At 54.1% G+C, this 21,641-nt stretch overlaps 1 protein-coding gene across 8 annotated transcripts in view; it reads right to left on the bottom strand.

Moving 5' to 3' along the window:
* The window catches only part of NTRK3 (neurotrophic receptor tyrosine kinase 3), a 327,617-nt gene that overhangs the window by 260,116 nt on the left and 45,860 nt on the right, over positions 1–21,641 (bottom strand). The window contains exon 1 of one of the 8 annotated variants that reach the window (XM_044980029.1): positions 3,644–3,698. The exons of the other annotated variants lie outside the window; for them this stretch is intronic. The gene's annotated coding sequence lies outside the window, so the exon portion shown is untranslated. Of the gene's footprint in view, positions 1–3,643; positions 3,699–21,641 lie in introns of those variants that run through there. 8 annotated transcript variants of the gene reach the window in all.

Here is a 21,641-nt window from a genome sequence, read left to right on the forward strand (position 1 = left end):
AGGGTTCAAGCCCTATTGCTTTGTAGTGTAGATTCAGACCCGCTGGACTCACGCTCTGGGAATCCACCAAAAGTATCCCACAGGCTGACTTTCTGTGTCCTGCGGACTGTCTCGTTTTCCCACACCGCACCACAAACAAAGGGCTAGAGGAGCTATATTTTGGGAAGCCGCCAGGAAGTCTGGGATACAAGTAGTTGGACTGAGGCCTGCATAATGCAGTGTAGATACTGGAGACTCAGATTGTTCAACAATTCCTAACCTGGGGTTACAAATGAGTGTAGACACTCGAGCCAAGGTCTGCTAACTCAAATCCTATTAACCCTGAGTTTATAGTGCAGCGTAGACAGACCCTTAGGGTCTATCTTCACTGCAGAGTTAGTCCAGGCTCTTATCTGGGCATTGCCCCTAACCAATCCACTCTCAAAACCCTCTGATCTGAGCTAAGTGGTGTTTTCAATCCAGGCTAGCTGGCCTGGGCAGGGGTATAGGCTACAGCCCAGGTGCTGCTTTCACTCAGGTTGGTAACTCACCCACTTTGAAGTAGGCTGCAGGCTAAACCATTTGAGTATTGACAGTCCTCCAATTCTCCCTGTGCTCCTCAACAGACAGACAAGCCCTCCCACAATTCAAAGGGAAAGAATCTTCAAGCACCTCCGCTCACTGCGGGGCTGAGCACTATGGGATATGCCCTCTGATCTCTCAGCAACACGCATGGAAAAACTCAGCACCAGTGCAGGTAACTTGGGTAGGGCTTTGCAGAAGGGCTGCTCACACCCAGGCTAGGCTGATCTGGGTGCTCAGACCCCAGCACTGATCCCTCAGGCTGACTACATCCTCCCTCCAGTTCACCAGGGTAGTGCCTTCACCCTCTCTTTCTGTCTCATGGGGCTGGTTGTCCTGGCTCCAGGGCTTATGTTTCAGAAGTATCAGCTGACAACTGCCTGCCCCGCTCCACCACAGAGGCAGTGCCACCTGCCAGAATTAGTGAGCTCTCCTGTTCTCACACACTAGAGCCAGGCCTTCCCAGTGCCGGAAGAATTACACGTGGTTTTCTACCTCGATGCCGCAAAGGGAGAACAAGTTGCTTCACAAGGCACTGCAGCCGAGACGAAACGTGGCTGGTGGCAGCAGCGGCAGGGATTTCGTTCACAAACACCCTCCTTAATGTCATGTCCTTGTTACCACCAGTCAGAACTGAGCCCTGGGTTCCCCAGCGAGAGCTTTAGGCCTCCAGAAGCAATTAGTGCAACTGCTCGATCACTGCATTTCTGCTCACACAAACGAAACCTTGCTCACTGGGACCAAACTACGTCGAAGGCTGCCAACAGAGAACTGTGTTTGCTCCCCCAGTCCTCCTCTAAGTGGCAGCACAACTTAATGGTCTTAGCACAGGACAGGGAGTCAGGACTCTTACATTCTATTCCTGATTCTGAGTCTCTGTGGGGCTTTGGGCATGTCACCTCACCTCAGCTAACACCATCTGCCTTCATCAGAGGAACGGAATGGAGGCTCTGTTTGTGCATTGTTATGCTCTGCACAAGTGCTCTTATAACCCACATCCTACCCTCATGTCCCTTAACTGTGTCGCCCCTGCCCTACCTTTGCCCAGGATCAGACAGCAAAGTGATTGTATTAATAAACCTTTGCACTGCTTTAGTACCTTTCAACAGACAGACAATCATGAGGCATTTTACAGATACTAACCCTTGTGACACCCCTTCAAATGAGATAAGTGGCATTTTAGAGTTGGGGAAACTGAGGCATCGAAGGTCTAATTACTCCTCGGCCTTTCACCCTGTGTCGTGTACCCCAACAGAGCAGGTGTAACCCACCACCCAAGGGTGAGTGCATGAGGAGGGAATTCTAATTCAGCAGCACTTTACTCCCTATTGACACAGATGTAAATAATTCCCGGTACTGAAATACAACCACCTCTGGGGTGGAATGCAGCAGCTGCAAGGCAATGGAGAATAAGGCCCCAGTCCCCTGCTTTAACCACTAGACCAATTTGTCTCTCCCTTTAGCTCCAGTGGAAGGTTTCAGATGGACATCCCTGGAGACCAAAGTCATCTATTTCTCCCCATAGATGGGCTGTTTCTTTGTTATTGTTGGGCTGGGCGTGTGGCTGGCGATCTCACCCGCTGCCAGTGTGCCAGCTTCCTTCATGAAGTCATGGCTAAAACAGTCCTTTGCACCAGGAGAGGCGGTCCCTGCTGCTGCTCGTTAGAGACTTATCTGCTGTGCATCAGGAGCATATGCTCTGGATTAGGGACTATTACCATAAACCTGTTCATGTTTCATTACCCTGCAGCTCTGGGGTTGAGGGCTTCGCAAGGGAAAAAGCTGCTTCCTGAGAATCTCAATCGCAGCACAAGTCTCAGGACAGGCCAGCATCGCCTGACTTAGGAGGTGGCCTTAGGGGACCCAAAGAGCCACCCCTTGGACAGTAGCTAGCCGAGGCAGTGAGAGCCATCCTGGCTTCTGGATGAAGGACACTTGTTTTATTCCCCTTAGTCATTCATATCAAAGCATGAGGTCCTGACCCGCTATGGTCAGTAAAGATCGCACGGCACTTTCTTCAAGAATCAGGGTCCTATGCCCAGCATCCGGGCCAAATCCCAACTCATTAAATTACATTCTGCCTCATTCAATTCCCTCTGCGGGTTCAAATGGACAGAGGGTGGTTCTTTACTTCCTGCACCAGGCCCAGACTCCCAGAGGGACAAAGGGTATACAGAGCTCCAGGCCGCACCAGATGGCACGATTAACGACAGAGATGCGGGTAGGGTGGCTACTCACACATCCCCACAACACTGGGCACATCGGTACTTCTAGGAATGACGGGGCTTGCTTCCATGGTGCGCCAGCGCGTGCACGGCACAGAGAGGAGGCCATTTTGAAGAGCGTGCCGACCTGCCCCCGCTTGCGTGACCCCGCGCACACAGACCAGCGAGGTCACCCCAGCACCCTTGTTATACCAGACAAAGCCATGTCTGGTGTTGTCTCAGTATTGGACAGGGGACAAACCATCTAAAAACAGGACTGTGCATCCTAAAACCGGACCAACAGCCTGCCTAGATATGGTGGGGGTTAAGGAGCCTGGGCCCTGTATCCCAATTCTGACCCCACAGCCCCCTGCTACTCCATTCCTAGCCCCACCTCCAGCACCTGCAGCTGTACTCATATACCTTAGTCCTGAACCATAGCCCTCCTGCTGCCCCACTCCTGCTCCCTTTCCCCTCCTCACCCACACACACTTAAAACAAAAAGGTTCCCTGTGAATCTAAATTTAGGAGTTCTCTTTTCAACACCAGATTCTATTTTACATTTTAAATGCAGACGTGAATGTCAGGGCCGGGGGGCTGATTCCCCACCCCCAGCCCCGGTACCGCCTCTGACTATCTCAAAAGCTGTAAAAACAAAAGCTAAGATTTGCAAACTTCAAAGTGTCAGAAGGTCTTTCTACTCCTTGAGCAGTTATGAGCTTTTGGCAACAGATTCCATGTCCTGCCCCCAGCCTGAGCTCTTCTTGTCCTCTCCCTCCTCTGCACTCCCCCCCGCCCCCCGGCTTTATCCTCCTCCATTTCCCTCAGCCTTTCCCTCCCTCCTAAGCTATTTCAGGCACCAGTTTTCCCACACACACCAGATAGTATGAAACCTGCTGTGCTGCTGCTGCTCCCAATGAGGCGGGGAGATGGAGCCAATCTTTCTTGGACTTGTTTTCAGCTCCCACGAAGCATTTGTTTTTCTAAATGGCTCCCAAGGAGCCTGAACTTTGATCCTCCAGCGTTTTGGCTCCTCAGATGTTTATGAAGCTTGAGCAACTGGGCAGTGATGCCCAGCTGGGCTGGAGTAGTGCCAACTTGCCCGCCCCCTCCCCAGCGGAACGCTGTTCCGAAGGGCCTTGGGGCCCAGCAACTGAAGGTTGTCTGGGAGCTTGGAAGAGGCCTGCCCTGGTCTCCCTATCTTCACAGCGCTGCCACGGAGGATTTAAAATCTCTCTCCTTGGCCTGCTTGGAGCTTGTTCTCCACAGCAAAGCCACTGGCTCCGAGCAAGCTATTGCCAGATAGCTTATTATGTGCCCATTGCCATGGTCCCCCTCTTATTCCTTCCACTGCAGAAAAACCACAGCCTGTCTGCCTGAGCTGCCAGCAGCAACAGCTCTCCACCGCCATCTGCCCCACGCCCCAAGGGGGGAGATTTCCACTACCTCAGCCCCAGCTCAGCTCTCAATGACCCATCAGAAGGAGCAAACACCCCTGGCAGCTGACTCCCTCCAACAAAGTCACCTGGCAGTGATATTAGCAGCCTTTTGAGATTATAATGCTTTCATTTCCTGCAGTTGGTCATCATGGCTTGGAAGCATCAAAGAAAAAAAAAATCTGTCGCTTTTCTGAACACGTCTCCTCCACAGAGCAGCCCCGCTGGCGTGTTATTGTAGGATTGTGGTCAGGAGAGCTGGAGATGCACATGCCAGTGTGTTGGCATGGGATTGCTCATGAGTGCTGGGCTGTTGGTACTGCAGAGTTCTTTGTGGGAAGGGAATGGTTGGTTTGCACAAATGACACTGCCTAAAGAGAGCCAGGACTAGAGGGGAAGGGGGAGGGGGAGAAAGTATCATTGATCAAACTTAGCCCTCCCTCCCCCAAAACACTCTCAGCTTTGGCAGTGTCCCTTTAACAAGGGTGTGGGGGGTTTTCTAAGTACTGTAGAAGGAAACACTAGGGCAGTGAGAGACTCTAGTAAAGGGGCTATGGCATTTCGGTTAGGATTTCTGGCAGACTCAGCTAAGGAAACAACTGTTTGGACCTAGATGCAGACTGGAAATGCCTCCACCCCCAGTGGCAAAGAGGCGTACTCAATATTCCACTCCACATATGCCCTATGTAAGTGCATAAACTGCGTTGTGAATTATCCTCTCAGCACCCAGGTGGGAGCGATATTTACAGTTAGTCATTTGAAAATAGTATGTCTAGGTTTTTGCTTGTTAACGGATCCAAAGGAGATGCACGGAACATGCTTACTTTTAAGCAGCCTCCTTTAACAGTCAGATTTTTTTTTGACTGCCCAATAAATTTTAACTTCATGCACTAGATGGGCAATGGCACCTCTAGTGGTCTATTTTCAGCACTGTGAGGGGTGACGCCGCCTGTCTTCTTTTTAAGATCAGCTGATTGGCTAAGAAAGAAGGCTGCAGCCATCAGGTTATGCACAGATCTCTGTATCATAAGGCAACGTCCCATTGAGGGTACCCTGAGTGCCTCTCTTATTGAGATGTGATAAGTACACACATGACAAGCATGATAAATTTCTGATTTTAGAGTACACCAGACTATTTCCAAAGCATTCCCAAAGGCCAATGCTTAACCGACAGGTATAAAATCTTGCAGGAGCATTCAAGGAATCCAGAGGCCATTCCAATTCATAATTGCAAAGAAGGAAGGAGAAGCAAAGCCAAGTTCAGGCTCCTGATGGCGCCTCCTCTTTCTGCAGTGAGGCTGAAAATTCATTTACTAGGACATGGCCTCCCTTTTGGTGCCATTTAGGGTCACGGAGCAATTTCAGTGCCAGAAAGCAGATCCTCAGCAGAGAAAACATCTCAGCATGTTCCTGGATTCTTTGCAAATCCTAACTCAAACTTTGCTTTTTCTTCCCAGGCAGCTGCGTGGGCTGAGAGGTCCCAGTACCAGCCCGGCTTCAGAGTAAATATCACCCCCGACTATCAGAGGACGCAATCTGCATGTTAACACAGAACTCAGCGAGAATGGAGACACAGAGAGCGAGAGGGCACGAGACAGACAGACCAGGGCGAGACTAGAGCATGCCAAATGGCAGAGACACGGAGTGGCAGGGAGAGAAAGTCTGAGCACTGAACACAATCTCTCAGTTCTTGGAGCCAGCTAGTGGTGCTGCGGCTATAAAGACACTTCCAATGTTCTCATGGCAACGGTGGCACCACGGGCATCAAAAGGCATCAGCAGCCTGCACCAAGCCAAGGGGGAAAAGCCCACCCCACCAAGCCGGCACAGTCAGTTATCGGGGGAAGTGACTGGGGAATCCAAGAGAGAGTCAGAAGAAAGGGAAGTTCACTCTGCGTGAAGAATGTGGACGTTGTTGCATGCCAACACACAGAGAGTCCTCTGGGGGCTGGCTCACTCAGCAGCCCACAACAGCTGGGACCTAAGCGCTCTTGCTGTATGCCAGACTGGGTTTTTAATTAGAGTTTTCTGCTTTGTGGGGCGGCATCTCGTGCCTGACTGAACTGGGGGGGCTCTGCCAGTCCTACGGCACACGCTTGGCTGGCCCCAGGCAGGCCCCACTTGTCTGCTGGGCTCTATCCACCCTACTGGTCTGTGGGAGTTAGTGACTGGGAGGGGGAGATGAGCCCCTCCTCACACAGATACATAGAATGACCTGGCCGCAGACCCAAGGAGAAGTGGCAGAGACAAGATGGCCCAACACACGCTGTGCAACAGAAGGGCTGTATCACCCCCTTGCCAGGAGCCAGAAGGCCGTACCACAAATGTGTCCTCCCTGATAGCTGAGTAGAAGCCACTAGCTGGCCAAGCTCGCCAGCCAAGCAAGAAAGCAGGGGGCACGGACCAGCCTTCATGTTGCGCGCCCCGTCAGTGCCAAGCCCAGGCAAGCTAATGATCCAACCAGTGGATCAAATTCAGTGAGGAATCCTGGTCACGTGCCACCTGAGGCATGTGGCGCATACGCTACGAAGAAGAAGCAACAAAGTCATGAGGAGGAGGAGTGGGGGCAGAGCACTTTCTGGGCTCTGGTCTGACAGAACCACGGGCTATACCAGCCTACTGAAGAGGAGGCCAGTGGGAGCGTTCCATGAGCCACATTCACACCTAGAGACCTGGCAAACTGAGAAACCTCCGGAAGCTGGAATGTAGCTCAATTCAGATTCAATGCCTAGAAGTTTGTATCCTTCTCCAAAGCTGCCAGCCGCCCAGAGATCCCCCAGCCTGGCCCCAGAGCAGCCTGCCCCTACTCCCTGCCAGGATCCCCCGTCACAGCTTTCCCCGCCCCTGAGGCAGTAGGGCCTGGAACCCTGCGAGGCTCAGGCCCCCATACACACCTGGAAGTTTGAGAGACTCGGAATTACAATCCCCTAAGCCGTGCAGTGTGCCCATCCGCAACAGGGCATCCTTACCAGAGTGCCCCCTTGCAGCGCTGCGCAGTGCAGCAGTTGCTCAGACTCAGTTTCCCTATTAGTCTGCTGCTGTTCCACCAGCCTCCAACACCTTCTGGGTCGCAATGACTTAGCCCTCTGGTCAGGTCACTGACAGGTCTACTTCCGCCAGGAGACCCAAAGACCAAAACAAGTAGACAAGCACATACACTCTTCCCTGTCCCCTTGAGACCGTATCAGCAACAGCCTTCTTTGCTGCAAGCAGAATTCCACAGCCACTCCCCCAGCTGAGCAGGGCTTTCTTTTCTGCTCCCCCGTGGGGGTCCCACTCCTGCCCCAGGTGTTGCAGGGCAGGCTGACTGGCCTCCAGTAGCCCGTTAACCCTTCCCTGCCTTGCGAGGCACCTGTGTGCCCCTTCACCCCATCCTAAGGGGCAGCACAGGGAACAGCGAGGCTGTGCATTCAAAACCCTGAGCCAGCGCTTGATGGAGGTAAATAAAAAGTTCCGTGAAAACCCCCAACAATTTCACTGCAGGAACAAAATCCCTTGGTCACCGCAACTGAACTGTCCCCAAATTACCTGTCTGACCCCTACAGACCGACGAGCGGGGGTTGGGCGGAGAAGGAAGGGGACAGCCAGGTGGTCCTTTCACTCCCCCGGAGGAGCTGCTCCCTGGAGTACAGGTCCGTGAGGGGCAGGCAGAGGAGATGCTGCTTGTTTCAGGGCTCAGGGCTTTTTTTACAGCCAGACTAGCTGCTGCAGCCCTGAATGCCAGGGCATCACCCCAACTGCAAGGCGATGCAGAGGGTCAGGACGTCTGCTGGCCCCTCACCGGTTTGACCCAGAGCAGAGTCTGCTCACTCCTAGCACAGGGTTTCTCAGTTCATCTCATTCTGTAAGTGACCTGGTGAGAATGGGATTAGCCTCCCCTCCCAATACCCCAGTGTTCGGATCTCAAAATAGGTCATCCCGGGGACCATGGGGAAAGGCTCGGAGCACCACTAGTGGTCCGTAAGCCACGGGCATGGCCTGGCACATTCCATACAAGGGTCCTGGGTGCAAAACTTGCATTACAGCAGCATACGGAGCCGCACGTACCCAGAGACTTGGGCTCTGCAGGATGGGAGGACTTCACCTTCTGGCCTATCAGCTCCGAGACAATTGAGGGGTGCAAGGCAAGCGCAGGATCTCTGGGGAGCACCTCCTTCCTCCATTACTCCCTTGCTGGCTGCCAGCTCATGGCTAACACAGTCAGGAGTTAAAGGGCTCGTTTGGCCTGTATTATCCAGCCCAGCAGAAAGCAACAGAGTCCTGCCTGCGCAGCTGCCTGTCCAGGGAGCTCCTTTCCTGCAATGAGACATCAGGCTCCACACTCTGCCTCTCTGGCTGGCAGAGCAGCAGGGCTGAGCTGCTGGGATCACCTCCTACAGCAAGTGGGCAGATGCTCCATCCTCACAGCCCGTCAAAGGCTCACTCTCAAGCTGAGGGGATTTTGCACCAGCGTTTCCATGGCTTCCATTAGCACCAGGGCAGCAAGAGGCAGAGCAAGGAGGGAGCAAAGGGGAAGGGAACCAACCCCAGGGAGAAGCAGAGCACTCTGCCAATAGGGTGTGTGGCTGTCCAGACCCAGGAATCATGGCTCCCTCTGCACATGGTGCCCTTTGGAACAGCAGGGCCGGTCAGCCATGCATCATTACAAGCTGCTGAGTCGACACAGGCACCAGCACAGCTGAACCGCCTTCAAGGGGGGTCCTGCAACATGAGAGCCCCAGCTGCATGGGAGACGAAGGGAGAACAGGAGCTGATCACCAATACACTGCAGTACCCCAAAGGGCCAGGCCAGGTGTCTTCATTTCCCTCCGGGGTGATGAGCTTCCACTTTCCTGCCCTCCCAGCCCCCAGCAAAAATAAAAGACGTTTAAAACAAACTGGAGTTTGGCTGGTTTGGGGCAGGAAATGGCCTCTAGCCTGGCAACTACAGCATTCGGGTGTGAGCGCTGTGACCCCAGGACCAGTGGCAGTCTGATGATTCACACCGAGTGTATCTGGGGACAAATTGACACTTGACACTTTCCTAGTGCACCCCTGGAATCTTGCCCCTCCACCAGGGCAAGCCACAGCCCTACAACATCAGCTGCTGTCTTGGAGTCCATCGGCCTCCCATCACACGCATTGTCCCTCCAAGGGTGCCCAAGCCCAACCCCGCCTGTGCACACAACTGGCCCAGCAAGGCTGTTACCGCACCGTGGCCCTCACTGCTCTGCTCAGGAACGGTCTGGGGGACGGAGGGGTTTCACCAAGGAATGGAACCCAGATCAGCATGAAGAGGGACGCTCCCTTTCCATAGCCCTGCCCACAATCGGAGCATCAAGGCGGTGTGTGGGGCCAGCCAGTTCCCATTGCCTTGACATTGGGGCAGGAGCAGGTCAGGCCAGTTGAGTAATTCTCCCAGTCGTTAGGCAGCCCTAATCTTACAGCACCCCCTGTGCTAGCAGGTATTTGATAGCCCAGGAGCGGCTTGGCTGGATCCTGTTTTTAATCTCCTTCCATTGCTTCCCCTCCAAAGTCCCTGGTGTGGGCGGAGTTTGGCAGTATCCACAGATGCAGGGTGGTGTGAAATAGACACCACGGTCAGGAAACTGCTGACCAGGCTTGAAACATTGAGATTAGGGTCACCCATGTGCTGCTCTCCAGTCGCTGCTGCCAGGGGAGGAGAACACTCAAGAGAGTTGGGGCAAGGGTCTGTGACGTCCCATGTGAACAATCGGAAGACACAAAGGGCTGAAATATTACCACGGCTGCTAATGGGCATGACACTTACAACACCCAGGGGGGTGCGATCAGCCCCAAACCACACCATTACTGTGGGGGAGGGAGTGTGTGTCATCATTAGAGCAGGGATTCAGGACTCCAAGGTTTTGTTCCTGGTTCTGCCACCAACTCAATGCAGGTAAATCCCTTCCCTTTCTGTGCCTCAGTTTCACCCATCTGTAAAAGGAGGCTAATAATAATAGTGACCCAACTGGTGTGGACTGCCAAGTGTCCTCACCTCCAAGCAGCTTCCCGCTGTTATTATAATGAAAGGGGTTAGAGGAAAGCAAAGCCATTATTATACTCTGCCCATTGGGAAAACTGGCCAGCGCGGGGCTACGATTTAGACCAATGGCAAGGTATTAGTCTAGCTTAGGGAGCCATCCCTTCTCCAAAGGCTGTAGGTTACTCAGATCTTACATCAGGACTTGACTCCTAACCTTTGCTGAAAGCTCACTGGGGTTCTAGCTGGTGGGGGAACATGGCCCTTCAAAAGAGACCTTAACCCAACCTCTCTCCTGGGCTGTCCGGTTATAGATCTCATGGCATTTCGTGCAGCTGGAGACAACCCCAGCATCCCCCCCACCCCAAACAACAGTCACCCTCCTTACTCAGCAGTCTTTAACGTCCCTGAGCCATCACCCAGTGCAGCATGACTGATGTGTTTCTCTGCACAGACAGGCTCTAGCTCACTGCTGCACAAAGTGCCTGGAAACACCTTCAGTCTGAAACGTGCTGTGGAAACTCAGTCTCTTCGTGTTTACGAAGCCCTGTAACAGCTGAATGGGAAATATGTCTTCTCCACAGAGGCTGACAGCACAGCGAGTGATGCACCAGAATGCACGCATCACAGGTGCCAGCGTGCCGTCCCCACCCACCCTGCCTCTAGGCTTATGTTAAGGACCCCTGCTCTCCTTCACTGCATCTGGGCGAATACCCTCCCCTGCATCCCACCTCCACTGATTAGCCGATCCCAGCGTGGCCATGTGCACCTCTGTCTCCATCCCCAGTTCCGGTCGTGCTGAACATCTGTATTCAAGACAGTCATGTCAATCACCTTGTCAGCAGCCAAAGAACCTCTATGACATATGGCCTAGCGACACCACTAGCAACCGCTATATGGAAGAGGCAATTTCCGTGTGAAGCTCGAGTATGCAAATAAGGGCCTTGCAGACCCGCCCTTTGAGGTGCCCAGACGGCTCAGCGCAAACAACCCCAGAAGGAAGTTATGTTACGAGCAGACACAGGAGCACTTTCCTATCGGCACTGGAGAGCAGTTTAACCAGGGTGTGACCGACAGCTCTGCAGCCCTTCCACTGTTTACCATGGTGGCTTCGTTTCACCCATTTGAGGGCCACGTTGGTGAAACACCAGCTCTCCAGCAGCTCAGTCCAGCTGGCATGAAATGCAGCTGAATACAGCCAATGCCCCGAGACCCCACAGAAATGGGCACAGTGTTACTAACTAAACTAAGAGACATCCCAGCATGCAATGCAAGCAGGGCTCTCAGTTTAGAACGGAGCATTATGGGAACCCCCAGCTCACCCAGCCCACACCTCCAGGTCAAAGAACAGCCACAGATTGCATGGCTGAGCCACGTGGGCTGTGATTGGCTCGTGAGCCGTTCTTTGCCCAGTGCCCAGCCATATATGGCTATACCGGGCCACCCACGAGCTCCACACCCACGCAAACACGTTCCGCACTTCCCGATCACGTTTGGTGTGGTTTGCTTCTGACACAGCAGCTAACTCTCTCTGCCTTGCATGCACGCAGTGGAGCAGAATCACTCCCTCGGTGGATTGGCGTGACGGGGGGAGGGGTGCGGAGCTGACAGCCATGCCTATAGCCTGTATGGTGATGGTGTGACAGCACACACGCAGCCAATACAGTGAATAAGATTACAACAAATATAAAATAATGATACAGCTGTCAAGACAGATTAGACTGCACAGTGGAAAAAATTGCAGGGCTGTTTAGTCACAACAATATGAGATTAATTTATCAATACAGCTTATGCGGAACTGGAGAGATAGCAAATTGAATAAGTGAATCTCCTCCACACCTTGCATGGGGATGGAATCTCCTGAGCTGATCCGCACAGAGGTCTGACGGCCAGCAAGGATCTGCAGGCAAAGTACAAGGCCAGTCAGCTCCCGAGGAGAGAGGGCGCCCATACGCAGACTACACATGTGGAGGACACAATTGCATGTACATCTTGCGCATGCAAATACTACACACCCTCAGACACACACAGCCTTGCACACACACATGCATACACTTTCACACACCCATAGACATGTACAAACACATGCACGCTCCAATGCACAAAAGGAGCAGACCCACTGTGTTAGCAGAAGCGAAGGCCACTTCAGGGCAGGGGCAGAGTGAGTCGCTGGGGACACAGGAGAACTCTGGAGAACTTCACCCAGGGTCTGTGTTGGCAAAAGCCTAATGAGCAAGTCTTGGGGAGAGGCTTGTTTTTAATTTGCAAATTTTAACTAAGAGTGACAATAACGATGGGTTAAAAATGTGCAGATAAATAAATAGCTGCAGTGATAATTAGCCAAGGATTCTACGTGTGAAGGTGAGAGCTCAGCAGCAGACGCAGATATGAAGGAAGCACCAGTTTCTATAAATATTGAAATCTGGTAATTATCATCATTAGAACTAGTTGTGATGTATCTGCTGCTCAAGCCCCACAAGTAAGAATGGCATCTATTTGCCACACTTAGAATGTCTAAAACTGCTTCCTTGTGCCCCTCTGTGTTCTGCACTGTCCCTTTCCTGCTCCCAGACCCTCTCACCCAGCGACACGGCACCTTTAAGGCTGAAAGGCTGGACAGATCTGAGCTGGGGAGTAGTGAGGGCACAAGAGCAAGAACCACAGATCCCATCACCCCCTATGCTAATCCACAGCAGAAACCGACGACAAGCCTTGGTCAGTAACAGAAATCATACCATGGAAGAGCCACCAATATGGAGATATACCCATCTCATAGAACTGAAAAGGACCTTGAAAGGTCATCAAGTCCAGTCCCCTGCCTTCACAGCAGGACCAAGTACCGTCTCTGACAGATTTTTGCCCCAGATCCCTAAATGGCCCCCTCAAGGGCTGAACTCACAACCCTGGGTTTAGCAGGCTGATGCTCAAACCACTGAGCGATCCCTCCCCCCTCTGATATCCCTGGGCAGGGGCTTGAGGGAAGGGGCTGAACAAACAGCAGCTCAGCAGGACCCTCCAAGATCCCTGCCAGATTGCTGCCATCAGATGACTCCAGCTGGCGCTTCCGCAGCATGGGAGATGGCTCTGACCAGCCTCTCAGAGATTTCCTGCTCAAGTGGGGCACCAAGAAGCCCCACAATAAAATAGGGGCCGGTATCTATTGTGCCCGAGTTATCTGGTGCCATTCGGGGTCAGGGCTGGAGTTAGGCCAGCAGCATTCTCTAGCTGCTGGGCTCTATCCCCTGGAAGGATGCGGGTCCGATGCTCCTCCCACCTAATGATGGATTAGATTAGTAAACCCTCCAGACCAGTGTCCCAATCCTGACACTGCCCAGTGCCAGAGCCAATAAAGGAAGGTGCGAGAAGCAACGCAGTGGGCAAAGCTGGAACAACCTAAGCTCTGCAGAGTTCTTCCTCACTCAGTTACAGAGCGCGGCCTCCCAGGGCTTTCTCCCCAAAGGCCCAGCTCCTCCAAAGCCGCTGACCCTCAGGGCCTCTCCCCTGGTGTTTCTTCTCTCCGGCCTCCTTAAGGAGTCTCCTTCTCCCAAGCTGCCATCCCCATTTGAGAGAACTCCCAGCTACCTCTCTCCTCGGTCTCCTCTCTCTGCAGTCCTTGCTTTATAGGAGCTACTCAGCTGCGTCTAATCCTTAATTACCTCCCCCCACCACCTCCAGGGGCCAGAGAATGGGTGAACTGGGCTCTCTGGCTCCCCTTTAACCTTGTCATGGCTAGTGTGGGGTTTATACACCCCATCATAGGTCTCATTGGCCCTCTCTGTATCTAATCCCTTTCAGAATCCTGATCAATTCTGGACCTCCACGGCATCTCGTGGCAGCAAGTTCCACAAGCTGAGTGTACACGGTGTATTCCCTTTCATCAGCTTTCCAGCGTCATTGACGGTCCCCTTGTTCTTGTATTAGAAACCACAGTAAATACAAGCACATGATTCGCCTTCTCTCCCCCATTCATTATTTTGTGGGACTACCATGTCCTCTCTTAAAAGGCACAGAAGATAATGAAAGAGAGGGAGGGCAGGCAGTGGCTTAGGGACACTCTCCACAGACACACACACTTCTTCACTTTGTCTGCAAGTTACCTGGTGACCACGAAGCCTGGAAAGCTGCCTGGAGGCAACTTGTGCTGGTAGGTGCACAATACACAGAGCAGTCACAACAATGTGGGACAGCGCTGCACCCTCCTTGCCAGAGGAACCAGCTTTGTGCTGCAAAAATGGACAGGATCACAGAGGGCCTGAGTTCCCACAGGAGTTTAGCATCCATTTAGGCACCCAAAGCGGCGGCCAGGTTTTCAGAGGAGCTCCAAGCACTGGACATAGGTTGGGGGGCTTGGGTTCCTTCAAAACCCAGCCCTAGTGTTAGAGCGGGACCTGCTGGGGGCTAAGTGCTCTTGAAAATCTGACCCTGGTTTAGATGCCTGAACGGGAGCGGAGCTGCCCTGGGTATTGAGCACTTGGAAGTGTAGCCCCACCACTGCCTGATGTGGCCAGTTGGGGACCAGCCAAAATGCCGCCAGCTCACGGTGAGATTTTAAAGGACAGAACATCACCCCATGGGCAGGCAGAAGCACAGGTTTACACCCACGAGCACAGTCCCGCACCCCCAATCGTCCCTTTTTCATCAGCAGCGACAGCCTTTCCACGAATAACTCCCAGTGTGTGGCTATGCACGCTGGGATTGACACCAGGCAGCAACTGACTTTATTCACAGCCACACCCGGCGTGGCATTGGGTTTGCAGGAGCTCCTGCCTACCGTCTGCACCCTCAGATTCCTGCTGTCTCCAAGAATCCTGGAGGAAAAAGCCCAATGCACCATCCACCCCCCCTCACTGCCACTGTGACCATGTGCCATTTTCTAATGCTTTGCCCAGCCTAGTTTCAAGAGGCCGGAGTGAGCACATGTCCCTGGAAAGACCATTCACCACTGTGGCAGGGAGGTGTCTTTCAGACAGTCACCCCAGATTTTCCCGCTCAATTTGTTATCCCCCCAATCAGTACAATGGGGATAATAGCATTTCCATACTGCACGGAGGTGTTGGGAGGGCAAATACGTTGACGACTGTGAGGCACTCAGATACTATGGGAGTGATGGAGACAGACAAACGTTCATCCCTTTGCTCCCAGTGATACCCATGTGTTCTGCCCTAAAGTCCCCTCCTTCCTTGGGGTTTACACCCTCCAAACTCAGACACTATTCTCTGCACAAACAGACCCCTCCACGCCCCAGATCTCTTTTCACTGCTCCTCTCTGAACTCTCTCCAGTTGGTCAATAGTCAGGTAACAAGGCACCCAGAGCTGAGGCAACATTCCAGGTGCTTTAAATAAGCCAGCTCCTAGCTCCATGCTACCTGCTGCACCCAGCTACATGCCTCCCCCTGCAACTCCGCACACTCCTGCAGCTGCAGCCACTTTTCGAGGGCCTTAAGCCAGTTTTCAGTCCATTTGGCAGTGTCATATCCAAGCCAAACTGAACTAATTTTCAGAGGCAGATTTGGCGAGACACTGTATCAAACGCTTTCCTAAATCCAACTATATTAGGATTTCCACGTCGGGCTCAGCCACTAATTTTGTGATTCCATCAAAAAGAAAAAGCAATCAGGTTTGTCTGGCAAGATTTATTCTTTCTAAATCCCTGCTGTTATTGCTCAGGCTTCCCTTATCCTCTGGTGCTTCTCTCTCTTAATGCTGCAGGGCTGGAAATATTTGCTGGAAATTTATTTTTGCTATTTATATGGATTTTTAAAATCTGCCTTCTCTTCCCCCTCTGCTGCCCTCTCTATTCTCAGCTGCCACAACTGTCCTTGGTGCTGTGACTGCCATACAGTTCCCTTCTGGGGTTTCCTCCAGCAAAGGCCAGACGGGAGCCCAACATTTCCTTCTAGTTTGCCAAGACCTCGCCAGTTTCTCCAGCGACGGTTCTAGTGAATTTAGCGACTCTTAATTCAACAACCCTCCGACGTAACTTGGAAGAGTCACTGAATGCTTTTATCGTTAGTCTCCTGGCAATTGTTCTCCAGGTCGTCAAGCAGAATTGGACGACACGTGACCGATGCTAGTCACATTGCTTAATGCACTGCTGGAAGGTGCTCAGTCACTACAGTGACGATACCACGACAGAAAGTGGCATAAGAACCTATACGGAACACAACGACTCACTGATTAGGGCCAGATTCAGAGCCGTGCCCAAGTTCATGGGGAGAAGGGACAAACGTGGACTGCAGGGATGGGTACCTAGCCTAGAAGACGCTGTTCTTGCAGCCAGCAACTGGGACTCATGGGTGCTCCAGCCACACTTCCTATGCCACGGGCCCGTATGGGGGAAGGGGAGAGCCAGCTGGAGACCAGGGATTGCCCTTAGGAAAGAGAATCCCAGGTAACCCAATAAGCCAGTTCCCAGCCATTTTGTGCCAGAACCAAGAGAAGGGGCTAGAACCTGGCCCTTACACTCTGGCACCTTTAATGCAGTGTGCCTGACAGCGAAGCCTGACAAATTTGCTATAGAACAGAAAGAGTCGTTCAGAGAAATATTCAAATCCATGGCCGCACCTTTCTGATCCCTTCATCTCCATTTACTATGGACAGGCTCAGCCCTGCAAGCTGCTCAACACTGACCCAGCTCCCACTGACTTCTGGGGTTCGACGGGGGCTCAGCAGCTCATAGCACCGGGCCCTCATCTTAAAACCCGGATGGGCCCAATATTGCTCCTAATCATATCAATGGAAACAATTTTCATCGACTTCAAAAGGTGTCTGGTGGTCACTAAGTAACCAGCACAGGGACAGCAGCTATGCAGGCTGCATGTATTTGTATTTACGAGCTCCGCCTACAGGCGGCATTGATTTCCAGGGTCTGGAAATGCTCGCTGGGCCTGCTGGAGGGGAGGCAGGACAAGTGCATCCCAATGCACTAGCTCAGAGCCTTGCTTGCCCCAGGAAAATGCCTGCTCCTTCCTGCTCTTCCTCTCTGGGATTCAGCAGCCAGTTTTGCGCTTGCTGGCCCGCATGCACTCAGCAGAGATTAAGATAATTCATTCAGTGGGTAACAGGAGTGCTCCCAGAGCAGCTCTGAGAGCCAGGGCAGGGAGTTTCCAGGGTCCACCCATCAGTTCCATACTTACCCAGGAATGACAGCCCAAAACACTACGGCAACCCCTCCTCTGCTCCAGCAATGTGTTTTCTGATGTCGGCAACACTGCCCCCTACTGAAGCAGGGCAGAACCGTTCACGTCTAACAGCTCTGCTCATTGAGCCCTTTGACGGCGAGGTGCAGAATCAGCACTTGGCAAAGCAAAGTTCTCCGAGTTCCAATCTCCCAGCCGTGCGCAAGAGGAGTTGGCAACAGCAGCACCAGGGCCTGCATGTACCGTACCAGAGAAGCCAGGCCCCTTTCCCAGGCTGTCTGTCTGTCGATAAAGGAGGAAAGACGTTCCCCACCAGGTTCAAGGTGAAAGCCCGTCTCTCTCTCAATCTGCAGACACACTCACCCTCCCAGCTGCCTCTCATTAAACAGGAATGCACCGTATGTACATCTCCTAGTGCAAGTTAATTACCTCAAACGCTGGACCAGGAAGCTGAGGTTAGAGACGATGCTCTTATTGCCAACGAGCTGACCCCACAAAAGGCCCAGCTTCTTTGCCCCATATTTGCACCTCGGGATGCAAAGGTCTGGCTCAGTGCCTCCCGCTTTCATGTCCTGGCTGCTTTTCCTCCCCACACCGCTACCTAGCATCGGGCAGATTTTTGCTGCTCTTCTTCCGCAGCATCAGAGCTGTCAAATGAACCTGCAGCGCTCCCCAGCACAGCATACCCTGGAGGCAAAGGAACGTGTTTTTACAGCTGCACTGCACTGCTAGTCCAAAAGGAGCCCAAAGCACTTCCCAGCCTTGAGAGCTGCACTGACTATTGTCCAGGGTAGCAGGCTCACAGCCAGGAACATCTCTGTTTTAATCTTCCCCTCTCCCAATCCATCTCTGCCCCACACCTGCCAAAAGAGGACAAGGAGAATGACCTCCCTCCCTCCCCCCTGCATTAGAGGAATCAGGGTCAGAACAGGGGGCATCAGTGTCTCTGCGACCGCCCGGATGATCCCGGGAACACATTTCCTCCTGCCCAGGGTAAATATGGCACTATGGCCCAGGGGCATCCCAAGAGAGACAGTCATGTGTGGCAGCCATTCAGCAGCCCCTTCTGTGAAGCAAGTTGGTGGTCTCAGGTCTGTTCCTCACACACCAGCATCTGCACATCAAGGCACACTAATGGGCCCCCTTGCTGGGGGTCTCTGCCCAGGCCAAGGAGTGAGAGGGCCACAAAGACTGCACCCCCCCCCCATGGGGGAGGGGAGTCTGTGCCCAACATGTTGCAACCTGCAGAATACAGGAGCCATCCCAGTGCTGCAGGGTCCATGGTGCAGCGACCTTCCCCGCAGCCGGCCAGAAGAGCCTTTGCCAGCCCGCCACACTAAAGCTGGTGCAGGAGAAGAATGAACCTAAAGAGCCGGGAAAGGGGGCTTCCCGGCCCTGCACCCTCCAGCATAGGCGGGGAGTTACAGGGCCGCCCAGAGGATTCTGGAGGCCCGGGGTCTTCGGCAGCGGGGGGCCCTTCCGTTCCGGGACCCGCCGCCGAAGTGCCCCGAAGACCCGCGGCAGGGGCCCCCCCGCCGCCGAATTACCGCCGAAGCGGGACCCGCCGCTGAAGTGCAGCCTGGTCTTCAGCGGTAATTCGGCGGAGGGGGGCTCCCGCCGCAGGTCTTCGGGGCACTTCGGCGGCGGGTCCCGGGATGGAAGGGCCCCCCGCCGCCGAATTACCGCCGAAGACCGAGCTGAACTTCGGCAGCGGGTCCCGCTTCGGCGGTAATTCGCTGGCAGGGGGTCCTTCCGCCCCGGAGCGGAAGGACCCCCCGCCGGCGAAGACCGGGAGCGAAGAAGCTCCTGGGCCCGGCCCCGCAAGAGTTTTCTGGGGCCCCCCGGAGCGAGTGAAGGACACCGCTCCAGGGGCCCTGAAAAACTCTGGTTGGGGCCCCTGTGGGGCTCAGGGCCTGGGGCAAATTGCCCCTCTTGCCCCCCCCCTCTGGGCGGCCCTGGGGAGTTATATGGGCCCGGGGTGCCTGTGCTCCAAGAATATTCAGGAACATGGGCCCGGCTCCTCCAATGTTTGGGCTTACATTTAATCAGAGCCGTCCCAGACCAGGCCAACCATCCCAGGCCCCGCGCTTCAGGGAGACGCGGAGTCCAGGGCGGCCTGGAGAGTTAGTGGGCGGCCTGGCGCCGGCAGCAGCAAGCGACACGGCCCCAGTCTGCCCCGCTCCACCTCCTCCCGCTCCTGCTCCACCCTTTCCCCAAGACCCCACTTGACCCCTGCTCCGCCTCCACCCCATCTCTCCCTGCCCCCGCTCCACCCCCTCCCTGCCCCCATTCCACACCTTCCCTCCGGGCCCCACCCCACCTCTTTCTGGCTGCCAACCCCTCCCCCAAGCGATGCTGGAAGCCGGTGGGGCAGGCTGGGTCACTCGCTGCTGCCGGCACCAGGACCCTCGCTAACCCTCCAGGCTGCCCTGGACCCCACATCCCCCTGAAGCCCAGGGCCCCCCAAAGTACAGGGCCCAGGCCAGTTGCCCTGGTCCGTCCTATGGACAGGACAGCTCTGCTTGGAACCGTTCTGGGCATCACCAAAAATTATACAAACACGGCACCTATGCCCTCCAGTCCTCTCCCCCATGTGCCTGCCTGTCCAGCCCCCTTCCGCAATACAACACCAAAGGATTTACAGAGTTGGGGAACTCATGGGGACAGGCAGTGAGGGAGCAAGGGGTCAGAAGCAGGTGATCTCCTGGGTTGGTGTCACAGAGCAGCAGGGAATTTAAAGGGATGGGCAAGTTACAGGGTCCTCGGAACAAAGCAGAGGGTGGTTCCGGCATCAGCAGTGAGGGGTTTGAAGGGCTTAGCACAGAGAGGCTGGGAGTTTACAGGGCAGGGTGCAGCATTACAGGGGGCTCTTGACTTTCCATCAGTGGTTATGCAAACATCAAGGGATCCCTCCACAGAGCGCCAAAAGGACCAGAAGAAAACTCAGGGCCAGATTCACCCTAGCAGAGCCATACGGAGTTGGGGGGTGGTTTGCAGCTGTCACATCTGGAACCATCTTAATCTCTGGCATGGGTTGAAGCAGCTCTGAAGGCAGCCTGTAACTTGCATGGCTGCTGCAATGGTCCCTCTGGGCTGCTGCAGCAGCACTGCAGAGTAGTCAGGGCATAGGCATGTTTTTGACATGCCCCCTGCACCCAGGCTACTGTTCATGGGGATTTACAGCTGCTTTGCAGGTGCAGAGTGGCCCTAACGAACCCATGAATTCCTTCATTGGGTCCAATGCTCCACTTCCCTGCTCCTGCTAAGAGTGAACCTGGAGTTGTGTGTGCTCGGAGGAGAGCCAGACCCTGACATGTACGGATTAGAGCAAAGATGCTAAACTGGAATGCAAGGCTTCAGATGTGGTAGCTGGAGCACTGCATCAAATACAGCTTCCCCTCTGCCTTGGGGCAGGGGGCACGGATAAGCCATTCTACATAATAAGAAACCACATATCCTCCCCCACAGCCTATCCTGGGGCCACAGCCAAGTGCCCTTTTCCTCTAGCAAGACCAGCTGCATTGCTCATGCCACCTTTTGTGTCAAACCCACCTCAGTTTGCAGGGAGGAGGCCCAATGAGAGGGGAGTCCAGTAGCTAGAGCAGGGGGCGGCTGGAAGTCAGGACTTCTAATGCTCTGGAGAGGCTCTTTGCAGCTGGGGTAGTCACCATGCTGATAGAACAGGGACTGGGGGTCAGGGCATCCTGTTCCCTGGCCATGCAGCAGGGTCAGGAAAGCCAGCCAAGCCATCCTCCCAACTGCAACAGATCCTTCCTTGTGGGCAGGTCACTCCCCCCCCACACAAACACCCCACACACACTCTCCCCCCTTCCCTTTATGTTCCCATTTCCCAGCTGCCTCTGCAATTCCTGCTTCCAGCTGGGCCAGAAAGCAGCAGAGCCAAAATGCCCCAAGGAACCTCCTTCTCCAGAGCCAGGCACTTCACTGGATCCCAGTGAGCAGCCAGAGCGTCGTTCCACCGCCAGTGTGAAGGCAGCTGCTGGGTACTGGGCACTTGAATCTTCTGGTCCCGCTGGCAGCTGCTGAGCCCCTCCGACAAGCTTGGTTTTCAACATTAGCTACGGAGCCCGTGCTGGGTTGGGGGCTCCAGGCAGCTCACAAACTGCCCTTAGCCCCATTTCATTCCTTCAGCACCATTGCTGGCGTTTCCTGGCTCGAAGAGCGACGCCTGGGAGCCAGGCTGCCAAGGAGGAGGCACAGGTCCCTGGCTTTGACTGTGCCGACGGTCCCGGGATGGAGATCAGGGAGCGTGCAGCAATGGCAAGTAGCGACCCAGTGCTGCGGCAGGGCCCTTCTC

The sequence above is a fragment of the Mauremys mutica genome, chromosome 11, assembly GCF_020497125.1.
Source record: "Mauremys mutica isolate MM-2020 ecotype Southern chromosome 11, ASM2049712v1, whole genome shotgun sequence".
NCBI lineage: Eukaryota > Metazoa > Chordata > Testudines > Geoemydidae > Mauremys > Mauremys mutica.